This window comes from Nerophis lumbriciformis, linkage group LG35, assembly GCF_033978685.3.
Source record: "Nerophis lumbriciformis linkage group LG35, RoL_Nlum_v2.1, whole genome shotgun sequence".
Classification (NCBI taxonomy): Eukaryota; Metazoa; Chordata; class Actinopteri; order Syngnathiformes; family Syngnathidae; genus Nerophis; species Nerophis lumbriciformis.
In genome coordinates, this window is record NC_084582.2 from 10,102,785 (window position 1) to 10,111,454 (window position 8,670).

An 8,670-nucleotide genomic window follows, 5' to 3' on the forward strand; every position below is an offset into this window, starting at 1 on the left:
TGTTTTGTACATAAATTATAATAAAACCTTTACAAAACAGGTTATAAGTTACAAAAGCTCTTCTTGGCTGCTGACGTCCGACTTTTACATGCAGTGTTGGCTTTAAAATGCCTTTTTTTTAGTTTTATTAAAGTTAAAGTACCAATGATTGTCACACACACACTAGGTGTGGCAAAATTATTCTCTTCATTTGACCCATCGCCCTTGATCACCCCCTGGGAAATGAGGGGAGCAGTGAGCAGCAGCAGTGGCCGCGCCTGGGAATAATTTTTGGTGATTTAACCCCCAATTCTAACCCTTGATGCTGAGTGCCAAGCAGGGAGGTAATGGCTCCCATTTGTATAGTCTTTGGTATGACTCGGCATACTCACAACCTCTCAGGGCGGACACTCTAACCACTAGGCCACTGAGTAGGTTGGAAGTTGGAATCTTACTCAATAACAGTCACAATTTTACAAGCAAAGCTTAACATTTTGACAATTTTATGAAAAGAGTCGTAATTTTACTCGACAAAAGTCAACATTTTATAAGAAAACTTTAAAATTTTGGCAATGTTATAATAATAATAATAATAATCGGAATTTTACTTGGAAAAAATATGACAAGTCCTAATTTTACTAAAACTAAAATGTCACTATTTTACAAGAACAACAGAGAAATTGGCAATATTGTGATAAGTCAGAATTTTAGATTACAAATGTCACCATTTTGCATTAAAAATAAAAAAATGTACATAAAATAATAATTTTATGAGAAAATATTGCAATATTACAGAAACAGAATGAATTTGAGAAATTGTTCCCAATTTTGTAAGAAAGAATTTCACAAGAAAAAGGTCATCATTTCACAAGAAAAACGTAGAATTGTAGCAGTATTATAATAAAAGTCGTAATTTTGCTCAATGCAAGTCAAAGTTTTACAAGAAAAACTGAACATTTGTGCAATATTATGATAAACGTTAAAGTACCAATGATTGTCACACACCCTAGGTGTGGCGAAATTATCCTCTGTATTTGACCCATTGCCCTTGATCACCCCCTGGGAGGTGAGGGGAGCAGTGAGCAGCAGCGGTGGCCGCGCCCTGGAATCATTTTTGGTGATTTAACCCCCAATTCCAACCCTTGATGCCGAGTGCCAAGCAGGGAGGTAATGGCTCCCATTTGTATAGTCTTTGGTATGACTAGGCCGAGGTTTTATTGTTTATTGTTATCTAACAAAATAAAATAGAGCCCAACTCCCAGTTTGACAATTCTTAGGATATACATTTTTGAGAAGAAAACAATACAATACTAAAAAAAGTGAAAAACCAAAAATGTATAAAAGCAACAGCATCGATTTGAATATCAATAGTAGTTAAATGTTTTCAATATAAAAAATATTCTTAAACAAATTATATATATTTTTACGGAGCCCCTATTGGGACATGGGGGATTTTTGTTTCTTGTGCTCACGGGAAAACATCTCGTGCGCACAAGAAACTTTTGCGTACGCACGAGATACATATCTAAAAAAAAAAAAAAAATCCCCCATGTCCCTTTAGGGGCTCCGTATATTTTCAATAATACGGAATCTATTTAGAATCGAAATAAATAAAAATCGCGATTTGGATGTGAATCTTTTTTTATTCTATTTGTTTTATTTTTTTAAGCTCCACTATTGTATTGCTCTTTTTTAGTGATAGGTCAAACGATACTGAAGAATCAATGCATTATGAACCACGGGAAGTGATACGGTGTCTGTGGATGTGTCACTTTAAAAAAGAAACATGACCGAAACAGCTGCTGTGTCGTTAGACTGTGATGTGTTTCTTCATGCCTACGAGTGACAGCTTGTATTAAAAACAAGCCAAAAGAGTTGCACATCAATTTTAGTCTCCATCATTGATCTAAATGGAACTAAAAGAAATGTATAAGTCTGGGATCATTTTGGTGGCAAAGTGCCAAATAGGGTGAACTTTCTTCTTTGTTACTGTTTAGATCATGGGTGTCAAACTCTGGCCCGCGGGCCGAATTTGTCCCGCCGTGTAATTTCACTTGGCCCTTGAGGTGATATCAAATTAACACGAGAGCGCTGCTGCCGCGGTACACCACTAATTCTCATACTTGCCAAACCTCCCGGGAGACTGCCAAATTTCAGTGCCTCTCCCGAGAATTGTAACATCCCCTTTTCGTCCAGTCCAAAGAGTGCTGGCTCCGTTACATAATATGTGCGGCTTTGGCACGCACACAGAAGTGAATGCAACGCTAGCGATACAGGTTACACTGAGGGTGGCCGTACAAACAACTTTAACACTGTTACAAATATGCGCCACACTGTGAACCCGCACCAAACAAGAATGACAATCACATTTCGGGAGAACATCCGCACCGTAACACAACATAAACACAACAGAACAAATACCCAGAACCCCTTGCAGCACTAACTCTTCCGGGACGCTACAAGGTGTGTGTGGGGGGGGGGGGAGAGGGGGCGGGGTTTGGTGGTAGCGGCGGTGTATATTGTAGCGTCCCGGAAGAGTTAGTGCTGCAAAGGGTTCTGGGTATTTGTTCTGTTGTGTTACTGTGCGGATGTTCTCCCAAAATGTGTTTGTCATTCTTGTTTGGTGTGGATTCACAGTGTGGCGTATATCTCTAACAATGTTAAAGTTGCTTATACGGCCACTCTCAGTGTAAACTGTATCGCTGTTGATGAAGTATGCGTTGCATTCACGTGTGTGTGCGTACAGGAGCCGCTCATATCTTGTGACTGGGCGTGCACGTTGTTAGAAGGATGAAAAGCGGACGTGACGTCAGCTCGTAGAGGACGTTAAAAGCAGTGCCTGTGGAATACGAGATATAATGACTGATGAACACCTTCGTTCGATAATGAAGGTTGCCTCAGCTCAAAGCCTGAGCCCCGACATTAATGAATTAGCATCCAAGAAAAGATATCAGGTATCTGGCTTGGGCACATCAGATTAGATCAGTGTGTTGCAAACTGAGCAGTTTGAAGTCCTGAATGGTTGGTTTATTCATTATTTTATTTTCAAATTTATGAGCCTGTGGAAAAAGTTAATGTTGATATTTACCTCAGAAGGCTGCAAATAGAAAAGAGGCATTACATTTTGATTTAAATTGTATTTGATATGCCATTGATATTTTATAATTATTATTATTATTATTTGAAACTGGATTTTGCATGTCACTATAAAGTTATATAAGCCTTGCTTGTTCAATATTTAATGCAAAACTTGCTTGGGTCCCTATCAAAAAGGTTAATTTGTTCAACCTTGGCCTGCGATTTTGTTCAGTTTTAAATTTTGGCCCACTCTGTATTTGAGTTTGACACCCCTGGTTTAGATCATTTAGCAGAGCTGCATGTTTCATACTCCTTTCTGTGCAACTATTTGTTTAATACACACATATATATATATATATATATATGTATATTTATATACACATATATTGTCAAAACTATTTGGCCACACATCCAAATGTACAGAATCAAATGTCCTAATCACTTGGCCCGGTGTATAAAATCAAGCACTTAGGCATGGAGACGTTTCTACAAACATTTGTGAAAGAATGGGCCGCTCTCAGTGATTTCCAGCATGGAACTGTCATAGGCTTCCACCGGTGCAACAAAATCCAGTCATAACATTTCCTAATTTTCCTTTTACTATGTACACAAAAGACCTATTCCTCTCAAGTATATTTGACAAATCCGTTTAAATCTGTGTTCATGAGCATTTCTTCTCATTCACGTAAGAGACTAGACGTATAAGATGTCATGGGATTTAGCGATTAGGAGTGACAGATTGTTTGGTAAACGTATAGCATGTTCTATATGTTATAGTTATTTGAATGACTCTTACCATAATATGTTACGTTAACATACCAGGCACGTTCTCAGTTGGTTATTTATGCCTCATATAACGTACACTTATTCAGCCTGTTGTTCACTATTCTTTATTTATTTTAAATTGCCTTTCAAATGTCTATTCTTGGTGTTGGGTTTTATCAAATAAATTTCCCCCAAAAATGCGACTTATACTCCAGTGCGACTTATATATGTTTTTTTTCCTTCTTTATTGTCACGACTTGGACTATGGCGTGGTTTGTTCTCCCGAGGTGCAAAAGATTTGGACCATACGTGGCGTGAAGGGGAATACATGATTTATTTAAACACTATAACTACAAAAAAAAAGTACAAACGAAAAGCGCGCACAGTGGCGGAGAAACGACTTGGCTATGAAAACAAATACTTGCACAAAGGCAGAAACTATGAACAACAAAAAACACTAACTGTGGCTTAATAAACAAAAACTTACTTGGCATGGAACCGGCATGAAAGAAGAGCAGCAAGGATCATAAGTGTGTGGAGAGTGTGCAGAAGCATAAATGCGGGGGATGTCACCAGAAAGACAAACTGAAAAACAATGAACTTAAATACTACAGATATGATTAACGAAAACAGGTGCGTGACTCAAAACGTGAAACAGGTGTGTGACGTGACAGGTGAAAACTAATGGGTTGCTATGGTGACAAACAAGAGTGCACAATGAGTCCAAAGGTGGAACAGGTGAAACTAATGGGTAATCATGCAAACAAGACAAGGGAGTGAAAAGCCAGAAACTAAAGAGTCCAATAACTAAACAAAACATGACTTAAAACAAAACATGATTACACAGACATGACATTTATTATGCATTTTCGGCAGGTGCGACTTATACTCCGGTGCGACTTATACTCCGAAAAATACGGTATGTCTGCCGGAATAAACACATTAATTCATTCATTTCATTCATTCATACTTTCTCACTGAACCTATCCAGCTGACTATCAACAGCCAGCTTGCAAGGTTTGGTAATTAGCAGAACCGCGGCCTACTTGACCTTTCAGCTGAACACTTCCTGCAGCCGCTCTAATATCTGTCGCTGGTGTAACTTGTGCTGCACAGTGTGTGTGTGTGTGTGTCTGCATGTGTGTGTGTGTGTGTGTGTGCTTCTTTTACCCAGGTGTGCATGAGCTGGATGTTGCAGTGACTGCCGCCGTCAAGTGGGGAGCTGATTCCGTGTCGGCGTTGAAATGATGAAGCGCCACCTCTAAACTACAGATTTTGCTAGAACATGTTATTCACGTAAAATGTTCCTAAAACTAATCCCGACCTCGACATCGCTTGAAGTGAATCAGTACGTGTTGGTGAGAATGACTTAATACGTCATTGGCATGCGCTGTACATCTCGGTGCTATTTCAGCTTGTATCCGGCGTTAATGCGGACGTCTGGCTTCCCTAAATGGCCCGTTCGGTGTCACTCATATTCATTTTCCCCGGAATGTGATTCTAAAACGGAAACCTGCACCTCGTCTGCGTGTTAAGTTGAACCTAATGAGTAAAAAAAAAAAGAAAGATAAATCTGACTGCAGAGTAATATTATTCAGTGTGGTTGGAAATGATGTACGGTCTGAGGGAGGTCTGTGTGCTGTACACACACACACACACACACACACACACACACACACACATTCTTGTATTTGTTATCTGCTGGAGACCTCCGAAAAATGCCTACCTCTTTAGGACCACCCTTTCTAGACATATACAGATTTGTATTTACAACATTAATAATATACACATACTATGCAAAAATAAAAAAGGTAAGCTTTTAGTTACCGTATTTTTCGGAGTATAAGTCGCTCCGGAGTATAAGCATACTTGCCAACCCTCCCGGATTTTCCGGGAGACTCCCGAAATTCAGCGCCTCTCCCGAAAACCTCCCGGGACAAATTTTCTCCCGAAAATCTCCCGAAATTCAGGCAGACCTGAGTGACGTGTCGACAGCCTGTTTTCACGTCCGCTTTCCCACAATATAAACGGCGTGCCTGCCCAATCACGTCATAACTGTAGAATGATCGAGGGCGAGTTCTTGGTTTCTTATGTGGGTTTATTGTTAGGCAGTTTCATTAACGTCCTCCCAGCGCGGCAACAACACACAACAACAGCAGTCACATTTTCGTCTACCGTAAAGCAGTTCGTCTGCCGTAAACAGCAATGTTGTGACACTCTTAAGCAGGGCAATACTGCCATCTACTGTACATGCATATGTGACAATAACATCTACGGCTTTTAGAGAGTGCAGTGCACAACTGCGCACACAACAAGGAGACAAAGCAGAACGCATCATCAGAGAGGGTGTTCAGCATGGTTAGAAAAATAGTGACAGAGAATAGAACAAGGATGGACAATTCAACCCTTAACTCAACAATGAGTAGATGAGTGTTATGTGTGTGTATATGTGTAAATAAATGAACACTGAAATTCAAGTATTTCTTTTATATATATATATATATATATATATATATATATATATATATATATATATATATATATATATATATATATATATATATGTATATATGTATATATATATATATGTATATATGTATATATATATATATATATATATATATATATATAATAAAATAAATATATATACAGGTAAAAACCAGTAAATTAGAATATTTTGAAAAACTTGATTTATTTCAGTAATTGCATTCAAAATGTGTAACTTGTACATTATATTTATTCATTGCACACAGACTGATGCATTCAAATGTTTATTTCATTTAATTTTGATGATTTGAAGTGGCAAAAAATGAAAATCCAAAATTCCATGTGTCACAAAATTAGAATATTACTTAAGGCTAATACAAAAAAGGGATTTTTAGAAATGTTGGCCAACTGAAAAGTATGAAAATGAAAAATATGAGCATGTACAATACTCAATACTTGGTTGGAGCTCCTTTTGCCTCAATTACTGCGTTAATGCGGCGTGGCATGGAGTCGATGAGTTTCTGGCACTGCTCAGGTGTTATGAGAGCCCAGGTTGCTCTGATAGTGGCCTTCAACTCTTCTGTGTTTTTGGGTCTGGCATTCTGCATCTTCCTTTTCACAATACCCCACAGATTTTCTATGGGGCTAAGGTCAGGGGAGTTGGCGGGCCAATTTAGAACAGAAATACCATGGTCTGTAAACCAGGCACGGGTAGATTTTGCGCTGTGTGCAGGCGCCAAGTCCTGTTGGAACTTGAAATCTCCATCTCCATAGAGCAGGTCAGCAGCAGGAAGCATGAAGTGCTCTAAAACTTGCTGGTAGACGGCTGCGTTGACCCTGGATCTCAGGAAACAGAGTGGACCGACACCAGCAGATGACATGGCACCCCAAACCATCACCCAACCATGCAAATTTTGCATTTCCTTTGGAAATCGAGGTCCCAGAGTCTGGAGGAAGACAGGAGAGGCACAGGATCCACGTTGCCTGAAGTCTAGTGTAAAGTTTCCACCATCAGTGATGGTTTGGGGTGCCATGTCATCTGCTGGTGTCGGTCCACTCTGTTTCCTGAGATGTGTAGGTGTGTGTATGGGTGTGGATGTCCGGTGGCTCGATTGACCTGGCTGTGGATGAGTTGGGGTAGGTGAGTTGGCGGCCTCGGTGGTAGCTGGGGGTGTGCGTTGTTGTGGTTTACGGGGTCGGTTGCTTTGAAAAAATAAAATAAAATAAAAAATAAAGAAGGAAAAAAACATATATAAGTCGCAATGGAGTATAAGTCGCATTTTTTGGGGAAATGTATTTGATAAAACCCAAATAAAGGAAAGTGTACGTTATATGAGGCATAAATATCCAACTGAGAACGTGCCTGGTATGTTAACGTAACATATTATGGTAAGAGTCATTCAAATAACTATAACATATAGAACATGCTATACGTTTACCAAACAATCTGTCACTCCTAATCGCTAAATCCCATGAAATCTCATACGTCTAGTCTCTTACGTGAATGAGCTAAATAATATTATTTGATATTTTACGGTAATGTGTTAATAATTTCACACATAAGTCGCTCCCGATTATAAGTCGCACCCCCGGCCAAACTATGAAAGAAACTGCGACTTGTAGTCTGAAAAATACGGTACTTATTCTTTTTGTAGAATTATTTGTTTGTAATTGGTTTTTAAGCTTCATTATTTACTTCAAGTCATTACAGTATGTCTCTATATACATATTTATAAAACCTTTTTTAAATACATTGTGGCCAAAGGAGGCGCATTTCAATTTCTTGTTATTACATATTTTGGCCAGAGGGGGAGCACTTCAAATGTTTACACACACTTGTTATTTCATATGTTGACCAGAGGGGGAGCACTTTTAAAACCGACACACAGTCAATTAGAAAAATCCCTCCTTTTTGGGACCATACTAATTCTGATAGATTTCACCACCGGGGGTGCAAATGAGACATTCTCTATTAGATGCAATGGTTTTCCGTATTCCATCCCATCCATTTTCTACCGCTTGTCTCTTACGGGGCACGGGGGGTGCTGGAGCCTATCACAGCTGCATTCGGGCGGAAGGCGGGGTACACCCTGGACAAGTCACTACCTCATCACAGGGCCAACACAGATAGACAGACAACATTCACACTCACATTCACACACTAGGGACAATTTTAGTGTTGCCAGTTGGGACCATGATTTAGGTCCCAACTTGTTCACCGGTCCTCATATTAAAGGTACTTTTCCTTGTCGGTGTCTCAAGAAGGGTAAAAATACAAGCACACACACACACACACACACTCCTGTATTTGTTACCTTTTTGAGACCTCCGAAAAATGCCTACCTCTTTAGGACCACCTTT